Raw genomic sequence first — 11,211 nt, forward strand, 5'->3', positions numbered from 1 at the left:
TGAGGTGTCTGTCAAACAGAAGGGTGACAAGCCTCCTGTTTGGGCTAGGCTTCAATTGCAGAGAATAGATATTGGTTTGACCCTTTGTGGGAATAATAATGGAACAAGCAAGGATGGCAAAAGGATATAAGGATATAAGCCTGGAATTGAAAAATAAAGTCAGAGTTTCATTGTAGTAATTTTATTTAAATGTATTAAAATGCATTAACAAATTTAATTATTCATGGTTAGGTTTTATTTTTTTTCAAAGTTCCACTGAAAAACAGTAAAAAAGAAAAACAGAAAACAATAGCCTCTCCTGATTCCTTCCTAAAATATATGAACAAAACAGGGGGAAAAATCAATAGGATTTAAATTATAATGGAAACTTTTTAATGGTTATTTACTTTTCTATAAAACGAAGACTGATGATCCTGCTGATACTATTACATTTTATCCCACAAATCATGCTGTTTCATTGAATTGCAGAGGGACAGAAACCTTTACTGTGGTACTATTATTATTCTTCCTTTATAGAGTCCAGTTAAAATGCAGCACTAGAATCTGGGTGTCATTGTAGCCCTTTACCAGAAGACGTCTACTCTTGTAAAAACTTAGTCATTCTCAGCTGATGTTTCCACAGAAGAATCCATCTTAGTGAAAAGAAGGAATCCAACAGTACTTCTTTAAGAAATCTTGGTCAAATCTGCTCATCTAATTAGAAGTGAGAGGACTGAGGAGGATGAGATGGGGGGAAGTAATTGGGCATGCTTGTATGGCAAACACAGTGAGCCTCTCAGCAGAGAACAAAATCTTTTCTTCCTCAAATATATGCAAGCTGCTAACTAAAGTACTTTGAAGCCACCTGTTTTAGTTAGTTCTTGTGTTGCAGTGATCAAAATACTGGACAAGAAAATCTTACAAAAGAAAACGTTTATTTTGGCTACAGTCATACCCTACCTGCCTACAGTTACCACCCAGTTCAGAATTCAGACCATGGTTAGCAGACTCCACAGCTCTGGGTGAAGGTGAGGCAGAACATCATGGCAGAAGAAAGTAGCTCAGAACATGGAAAACAGGAAGGAGAGAGAGAGAGAGAGAGAGAGAGAGAGAGAGAGAGAGAGAGAGAGAGAGAGAGAGAGATCCTTTTACAAAGGACAAAATATAAACCACTAAATCATGTCTCCAGTGATCCACCTCCTCCAGTTACAGCCTCCATGCCTACAGTTACTACCCAGTTAGGTTACAGTTCTCCTAACACCTGCAGAAAACCCCAAACTGGTGTTCCAGCTCACTCAACTTTGAACATTCTTGCATTGTCTCACACATGAGCTTTTAGAGGGTACTTCATATCTAAACCATAACACCACCTTTTACACTCAACCTTGTATATACATCATGGGTAATTAATTCACTGAACTTTTTTTTTTTTTTAATCAACTTCTCTGTTTGCCACGTGGTGGCCTGGACACATCCTTAAATAAGATTGTTGATGTCCTTACCCTCATGGCATTTGAAATCCACGATGGCAGGTTTTATGTCACTCTTCATATCACCTCCCATGAAGAATATTTGCCAAGTGAAATCATGGACGACATATAATGGAAAAGGTTTACTAGAGTTAATTTTGTTTCTTTTTCCTATAATCCCTGTAAAAGGCAGGCCAGAGTATAGAATAAAGTTATTTTTTCCCTACAAATGTTTCAAAAGATTATACTGTGTTTTATTCAAAGAAAGTGTATCCTACATTTTACAATATACAAGAAAGTGTATTCTACTATACAATAAAATCAGGTTTTGACTCTGTGAAGTGAATGGGAATCATTATTTGGTGAGATATTAACTAATTTTATTACACAAAAAGGGCTATATTTGATGGTAGTTACCAGAAGACTGACTGCTAACAAGGAAAGGTTGGGAGATCAGTGACATTGAATTAGAATGATTCAAATATGATTTCTGTGTTCTCGAAATGTCTTGACAGTAATAGTTCTACAGTATCCTGAGTCACACTTTAAGTAATTTTGTATCACTTTATTATGTTTATAAAATAGTAGAGTTCAAGCTTCTAAACAGATTAAATTTCTGAAATTTTATTTATTTTGTTAATATTACTACATGGAAGAGTTTCAACCAGCCGTTGTATTACATTTGTCATGTATATTCTGAAGGTAGACATGCTGTCTTCGTTTCCCATTAAGTTTTCAGAAGGACAGAACGCTTCCTCTGTATTTGGAACATTCTGACCAAGAAAATGCTGCGTTTCCTGTGAGACAAGGGGCATTGCAGACTATATCACTTCTGATGAGCTCTAATACATACTTTTGACGGTAATGCTCATTTCTATTCTATCAGTGCTAATACAACCGAATAACCCATTTATGCAATTTTCCATCTTTCTAGAAGATGGATGAGTGAGCTTAATGTATAAAGGATGACAAAATGAAACCTATAAGTCTGGACAGAATAGAATAACCAAGGTAGCGCATACAATTACTAGCATCTGTCAATTCTTCTCCATCATTTGTCACTTATTCTCTTACTAATTCTCAGAGCTGAAATTATGTGTCATGGGATAAATATAATGGAAAGTTATTCTCACCTTTTCTTAAGTAAAGGATCAATGAAACTCATGCTCAGAAAAAAATGCAACTGGTGTTGCTTGTCATTTTTCACATTTTCAAGATGGAGGAAAATGTTCTCTCCATCTCTTTTCTGAAAAAGTAGTACTGCCAGGAACATAGTAGTAAAGGATAATAATTTCCTGTTCCTCGGAGAAAGGTTTTACCACCTGTTCAGATAAATGCACAGTTTCTAATGCTGAATCATATAATTATTAATATACTTCCTCTAATATATCTAGCAAGCTATATACTTTTATATATACCTATGTATATATACACACACATATACATGTGTGTGTATGTTTGTGTGATTCTTTTGATACCTGAGCATCAACAAAAATAGCAATTTTAAACATATTTGTATTTATTAATCCCAAAATTGAAAGAAAAAAAAGTTCTTAGTTGATAATATTTATCTTGAGAATATTAGAAAGGCTCAAAAGAATGATTGAATTATTAGTACAACATGACATATTTTGTAAAGTATTAATTAAAACCTTATATGGCTATATACTTGTAAATAAAACATCATGTTATTATCATTATGATACACAAACACACGGAAATGAAAAAAAACCTGAAAAATTATCCAAGCACACTCATCCTGTTTAGTCTCAAAATTGAAATTTCAAATCAGTACAAAGGATACATTTTGCAGTAAATTGTGCTTCAATCTGGGGAAAACTAGTGACCTTTGTGAGAATAAAGTCAAATGAATGTCCTAATATAGTAGTATTATAAATTTAATTCTCCAAAAATTTTACTAGCGCATGGTCAATAATACATTTCATTTTTTTAAATTGACATTCTTGATTATCTTCTTTTATATTTTCAAACCATGGTACTCTTTTACCTTTAATCTAAGGAAATCATGAGGGGCTTGCAGAAACGGGCACAACAATATTCATCTTGGTGTGCCTTTTAATTTTTTTTTTCTGTTTTAAAAATATTTCTATGCTTTCCCTATTCTTAGGAAATAAAAATTTTTATAAATTACATGACACTTGGGAGAGTGCTAGCTATTTTTAAGTATCGCATTAGTGAGGTAGATTAATATGCTAATAAATGTTTAATAACAACAGTGGCTGATTAGCACATGGTGATTTCCTTAAGAGGACCCTTCTTTGCCAGCACACATTGGGAGAATCCAGATAGGTTGCTGCTTAACACCAAATTTAGGCAAGAAGAATTCACTTCCACTTGCTCATTATGGATTTGAGGACAAATCATTATAGGAATTACACAAATTCGTTCTTCTCACCTAATCCTATGTGACTTTTTTTTTCTAGGGAGAATCTGGGAGTACAAGGAGGCTGTTCACAGAAGGGACAAACAGTGATGTTAAAGATATCACTCACGTCTCTGCCATATTCCTGTCATCCTTAATATTTCTTAATATTTGGAGCACTTTATGTAACATACCTGCATCTCAATTGTCATATGTTGAAAATAGAACCGTACCTCCACTAAAAATCAAAAGATGGTTGTGAGGCACATGGTAGGAGTTAATTCTGTGATGAATCCAGCCTAATTCCATTTTAAGATTGGGAACCATCTCATCACAAAGTCATGAAAAGTTAATTTCTGTTTTACTATAAATTACTTTGATTTCTAAACTTGTTCAGAATTTCTGCCCATGCTGTGAACTCGCCCATGCCTGATTTTCCCTGACCAGATGACAACCCTCTCTGAAACCTCAGTGGTGCCTCATAAATCCAGATGTTGGGATCTGAATTACTCCCTACTTGGAAATATCATGCCTTGTAGATCATTAACCTACTATCTGCCTTTGTATTATGCTTGTCAAAATCCTATTCGCTGTAAGTTCTCAAGACACCCCCTTTACAACTTTTTGTGCTATAAAATCTTGTTCTTGGAGAGTTGGGGCGTTGATCTCTAGCCTGGCTTAGGGAGAGACAGTCCTGGGCAGTTCTTGTGTACACAATAAAAGCTTGCTTTAATCTGACTTCAAATTGGAGTCCATGGTCTTTTCCTTGTGTCCTGGTTCAACATGTGAAAGAAGGTTGCTAAGCAGAAAACCTTAAACAGCCATGAAGTCATTGGATCACTGGGGCACAGTGCCTTATCAGAGGCCCTGAGTAGTGAACAATATTACAACAACAGGCCAGTTCATAAGGAGCAAGTCAAAGCAATCTCTCTTACTCTTTTATTTATTTGTTTTTTGGGTTTTTTTTTTTGTTGTTGTTTGTTTGTTTTGTTTGTTTTTTTGGCTAATCAAGTAATTATTTTAGTAATCTAGAAACAGTAATTGGAAGCACGCTAGTAAGTTATAAGGACATTTTGAGAAGAACTGACTTTCTATTTCTCTTTCTTTCTAATGAAATAAGTAGATTTCATTCTTGGTCAGTCAAGGGATGTGTGTGCATTTTCTTCTTTACTTCTAATTCTTTTGGGAAATAGTATTTCTTTCCATTGAATTACAGCTTGCCTTGTAGTAAATATGGTCTTTCTATTGAAAACTGGCTTGTGTGCATTTTATATAGTATTGTTTCAAAACTTTATACAATTCCTATCTATTTACAGGCATACACTATAATCCTCTGTCTGGCTTTGCATACATAAGTGATGGGATAGAACTTTTACATTTGCTTTCTTATCATGCCACTAACAATTCAAAGAGCCTGTCAGTAATAACACAATGTGTTCATATCAAAATACATTGAAGATAACACTATCATGAGAATAAATGAAATTAAAATATATTTTATGTATACCCCTCATCTGTGGAAAGCAGAACATATTGGGCTTGATATAAAAAATCCTGTGTTTCATGATGATTATTTTATATAATGAAAACATTGAAGTAGGAAAAAATCATACAAAAACTCGTGAATAATAAGGCTAAGGTATTTATTAATTATAAGAAAAATAATTAAATTATTTATCGGTAGGTAGTTATTTCTTGGTTCCTATGTAGCTCACTAGTCTCACTTGTTGAGTCTTTTTACAATTTCTTCTGCTCTACTAGTCTTCCAAATGCTGGTATGACCCAGACTCAAAAAATTTCATTTCTTTACTTCTCCACACCTCTTACCAATCATTCATTTCTATGGCATGAAAAGGCTCCAGTATGCTGATATATCTTATTGAAGCCAGAATTAGACAGCAGTCAGTATAGATAAGTAAATCAGGTTGAAATTAGGTCAGAATAAGGAGAACAATTTTGAGAGAGTCAGGAAGTTGGAGACTGTCCCCTGAAGAATTGAAATGTTAATTCCTTCAGAACCCTTCCTCCCTGTCCCTGCCCTCCACCATCCAGTTACTAAAGTAACCTTTCCCAGGAATTGCCCCTCCCTACTGTGAGTTATAAGGTTGTTAATTAATGTGTCTTGGGCTGCTCCATCCTGCCTTTCCCCCTTCAACCCACCTGTATCCCACATTTTGGCCATTCCATGGAGCATTCCTGGGCCTAGTCACAAACACAGGAAAGAGAGAGATAAGGGGAAGAAATCAGGAGAACTAGAGAAACCTAGGACATATAAAAAGGGCAGAAAGGCTTGCTTCTAGGGATCCAGGAAACCAGCTATGGTCCCCTTTGCCTTCCTAGGAGAAGTCTATGTTACCCTTTTTTAAAATAAAGCCTGCTTTATATGCTTGCTTCAGCCTGCTTTTTTAATGTTCAAACTTCAATAAGTGAGAGAGCAGAACTCATCACTGATAACCAGGGCACAGCGCACAGTGTCAATATCATGTGTCCTTGTGTATACCCATGACGATGTATGTTCACCTGTGTCATTTCACTTTACCATCAATGGAGAACTTCCCTTTGATTTAGCAACACCATCCCTTCCTTTGGGTTCTTCTTAATCCACATTCATAAATCCAAAATTAAACCTTGGAATCCATATCTCCTAGCAAACTTTATCACACCAGCAACTAATTCCATTAAAAAACAAACAAACAAACAAAAAAACACCTAGATGTTATACTGAATTTCTATACCCTTTCCCAATTGTGTTTTCTCAGATTTGATATCTTTTGCTCAGGTCTTCTCCTAGGAATGACATATGACTCTTAATTTTTGACCAATTGAACTACAAAACACCATAAAATTTCCCCATCTGGCAGAAATCATAATTCCTGCAGAGTACAGACAGCATGAAGACATTTCGTTGCAAGCAAACTCTTAAAGACTACAAATGTCGACTTGTTCAAAATGTGAAACTAAATTTCAGATGACTAGGAGAGGATTACCCTACTTCACTCATTCTTACTTGAACCAGTAGCCTGTTCATTTCTGCAGTACAGGAGTCTGCCTCTCAGTGCCCAAGGCCTTAATGTAATAACAATGGCAAACTGTTACGGGAGTCCTAGGTCCCCACAGACATAACTCACAGTAAAGCTTTATCTCTTTCAGAATATTGATAACATTTAGACTAGGAAAATGCAACATTCTCCTTGGCATAATGGTTGTCAATTGATGATTCTTTATTATATTTCAGTCATGAAGGAGCAATCGAAAGCATAGGAAATGTGTTTTCTCTTTCAAAAACCTATTAGAAGAAAACAAATAAGGATTAGGGCATAAACTTTTTTTTTTTCATCCAAATGTAGTGAAAACAGTGGGATGCCCTTTTATGCTAAGAAAAGAATTGAAAGGCTTGCTGAGCCAGAAACATAAATGGCTTTGATAGCACTGGAGTTGAAAACCTTTATTTACATTCACTCAGTGTGAATGTGAGCTTCCATATGGTCAAACCTATGGCTTATGAGTCTATGGGGAAGGTTAATACTTTATCTGGCTCTTCTCACACAAATTATATTCTGATGGCAACCATTAGCCTTCTCATAGTTTTCTTTCTTTTATGAGCCTTCCCAAACTACTCTCCCCCTTGGCCTACAAACAGATTGCCTTCTCCAACAGACAGTTCAGCATGAATGGCTCAGAAGGCAAGTGTCTTTCCATCTACTACAGAAAAGTGATGCTTTCCTAAGATGTTGCTTTCAAAAATCATTTGGCTGTTTGATATTTAGAAACAGGAAAATAGAAGAAGGAACAAGCTTGGCTTAAGTGGGAGGATTTTATTGCTTAGTTACCTTGGTGTGATGAACGGTAATGGGCTGTAGTCATTTTTTTCTTATATAACATAAAAGTATGTTTTTTCCAGTGTTCTGCTTTCACATTTATTTTCTGCAATCCAAATGCTCTCTAACTATATTGCCTCTAGCGTAAGGCGCTTGCTTTCTAAGCAATAGATGAGATAGATACAGAATAAAAATAAAACTGGGGAGATACTACTATGTTGTTAATCATTCTTTTATTCATTTTGTCATTTATTCAATCAACACATATTCATACAGGGCCTGTTTCTAAGGTTTACCATTTTCAACAGAAATTGAGGTTCAGACTTGCCTGGGTGTGCCTGGAGAACTGATAATCATACCCTCAAGTAAGTGGTTTGCATGAAAACATATTTATTTTGGCAGAAGGTAAAGGGGAAATTGAGGAATGCTGGCATCCGGAAATTGAGACTGGGATGGGGGATGGTGTGGGAAAATATAGTGCCCTCTCTTATCAAGCTGCATGAATTGGGTCTGGAGTCTGAGGCGACAGAAATGAAGGGAAACAGCAAAAGCTATTTTCACATAGCCTAATATGACACCCTGAAATCCTTACATCTATAGACAATAGGAAATGACACAGAGAGCCTTTATCTTCTCTTCATCCGTCAGAAAAGGGTCAGAGAGAACAGGATGTTTCATGGTCAGTGAGGATGCTTGATCTGTATTTAGCGTTTAAGCAAGTAATATCAAATTTCAGTATTATTAGATATGCATATGGCCACATATCCAGCATCCCTGAGGGACTCCTTGGAAGGCACTTTCCGATTCTGCATGAGTAGTTGCAAGCAAGAACAAGTGAAATTTCTATTACTGCTATTAACTTGACCTCACTTTTACTTGCATAGTGTTGAAGTCTAGGAAAAGCAGATCTCCTCTCAAGGGATAATTTAAATTTTAGGTACTCAGCATATAAAGGAGGCACTTGCATTAAAACGAGTCCAAGTTACTCATATGCTAGACAGATAAAGAAGTTAAGTACAACCTAGTGTAAGAGGCTGTGATAACTCAGGTATGATTATGTGGGAACACAGAAGATATGTACTGAATCCCAAAATGGAAAACTACATTTGGATAAAGAGGGGAAAATAAAAACAGGAAAAGCATAAAAGTTACTATAGGAAGGAGAATAGCAAGACATTTGTATTTGGAGCACACTTTTCAATTAGGGCATAAGTGATAGATGAGACACAGGAAGTTCTTGAAGAAATGACTGAAGATATTTCAGCTTATACAACAACATGGCGATATATGAAAAGAGTGGATTCATGAAGCAGGGTCTAGATTCTTGTCTGACTACCTGCCACTTACTTCAGTTATTTTGATAACTTTCTTCCCTTCTCACCCTTTCTGCTGGGAAGAAACTCTGATCCAAATAACTCCACACTATCCAGACAGCTACCTTCAGAGTCCCTGGCCACAGGTGATTGATTCATAGGGGAAGGGAAACTCCTGATCTAAATTAAGGCTTCATGTCTTTCTCTGTCTTTTAGATGACACAGAGTGAGAATAGGTTTTCTCTAGATAACTGTTATGGTTTAGATCTGAAATGTTCTTCAAAATTTCATGTGTTGAAGACTTGATTCCCAAAGCAGCAATGTTCAGAGGTAGAACTTTGGGGAAGTGATTGGATTATGGGGTTCTAATCTCATCAGAACAGTTTAATTCATTGAGGGATTTATGACTAAATGGCATTATGGGGAGGTGGTGGAGACTGTGTAATGGTGGACCTAGTATGGTAAAGCAGGTCACTGAGGGCATGACCTGGAAGACTATATCTTGACCCTGTCCTCCTCTCTCTCTCTCCTTCCCAGATCCATGAGGTGATCAACTTACCTCTGATCTTTTGTCATAATATATTTTGTGCCCTCAAGCCCAAAGCAATGGAACCAGAAGACCATAGATTGAAACCTCTTAAAAATCATGAGCCAAAATAAATCTTTACTCCTCTAAGTTGTTTTTATTAGACATTTTGTCCCAGGAACAAAAAACACAATAACACAGTAACTAAAATTATACTATGTAAACTTACATATAACAAGGTACTTTAGATTTTAGGCAGGCACTTACATTAAATGAGTTCAAGTTACTTATGTGCTAGACAGACTGAAGATTATATAAAGCCCAGTCTTCAGCAACGAACAAGAGTATCATACATGCCCAGAGAGTAGCAACAATGGGACATAGAGAAAATGTCCTGATAACACTATAAATCCTTGGTGGAGGAGTTATTGAGGTTAGACATCCTATCCTCATGTTTTCCATGAGCATCTTCTATAGCCTTATATCAGGTCATACCACAGGTTCAAGCTAATTGGAGTGTAGTATCTTATATTTGCAAAAGAAATGGTCCTGAACAATAAAGCTGGGTTGATCAATTATTTTCCAGTATATTAATTTAAAAAAATAATAGGTGACAGAGGACATAGGATGGAATATTGCTGTTGACCTATATGTTGCTTGCAGAAAGATTCAATAAAAGAGAGGACAGACCCAGATAGAAAGGAGCCAAAGATTTGCTTTTGGCATCAGTGAAAATAAGATGGTAAACTCTTACCTGGTTTGTTGGCAAGCTAATAAAAACCATGAGGCAATTCTGAAGGAAGCACCTGGTTGGGCCTCCAGAGTAATGCCTCTGAAAGTGAGCACAGCCAACATTTGCTGACCATGACTTCCAGCATTTCCAGCTTAGATCTAAACTAGTGCCAGAGATAGTGGTTGAATAGAAAATATCATGAGAGGATTAGAAGAAATGGAGGTATTTTTGATTAATGTTTCTGTATTAAATTTTACTTCTTACAAATCTTGAAAATGTTAATGGAAATTGGAATCTTAATGTCCTATAATACAAAGTCACTATAACAATCGCAATTGTTATACACATTTCTATGTACTATTCTTATCTGTTTAGTAAATACAAATGACTTGTTCTTTAACATTGGCCTTAAGTTTCTTTGGGGAAAAATTAGGAAGAGGAGGTGAACATAGTTATTAAATGATGTTTAGATCAATTCCAATTGATGACCACATAATGCACATTATAAAAAATATTCATATTAAAAGAATAAATATAATCATTGTTTATCTTGTCTATATTAAAAATGATAATTTTAATTAATTTGTCAGTCAGAACTTACATTATTTTAGACAAAACTTTCTGTAGTTTTATGTGGGAAATATGGAGATGTGACTATAAAATTTCTCTCCTCTGTCTTTAAAAAGAAATCAAGAAAGTAGTGAAACATGGAAAGGAAATAATTTCTTGACTACCTCTCACTCACCAGTGCATGGTCTGGAAGAGCAATTAGGCACCATCAACAGAAATCACTGTACCATGACAGAACCGGCTAGGCTTTGCAAATTCACAAGTATTCTCATTGTAGGATTTTAATATTAGCACTACTTGGAAATATAATAAGCAAAATGTATATTTCAAAATATATAAGCAAAAAGAGCTACTAAGAAAAGATTTAGGGTTCTGTGTAGAATAATGGGACTGATAATGTGGATTTTTTCATAAATAGTG

Source organism: Marmota flaviventris, chromosome 14 (genome assembly GCF_047511675.1).
Source record: "Marmota flaviventris isolate mMarFla1 chromosome 14, mMarFla1.hap1, whole genome shotgun sequence".
Lineage (NCBI taxonomy): Eukaryota > Metazoa > Chordata > Mammalia > Rodentia > Sciuridae > Marmota > Marmota flaviventris.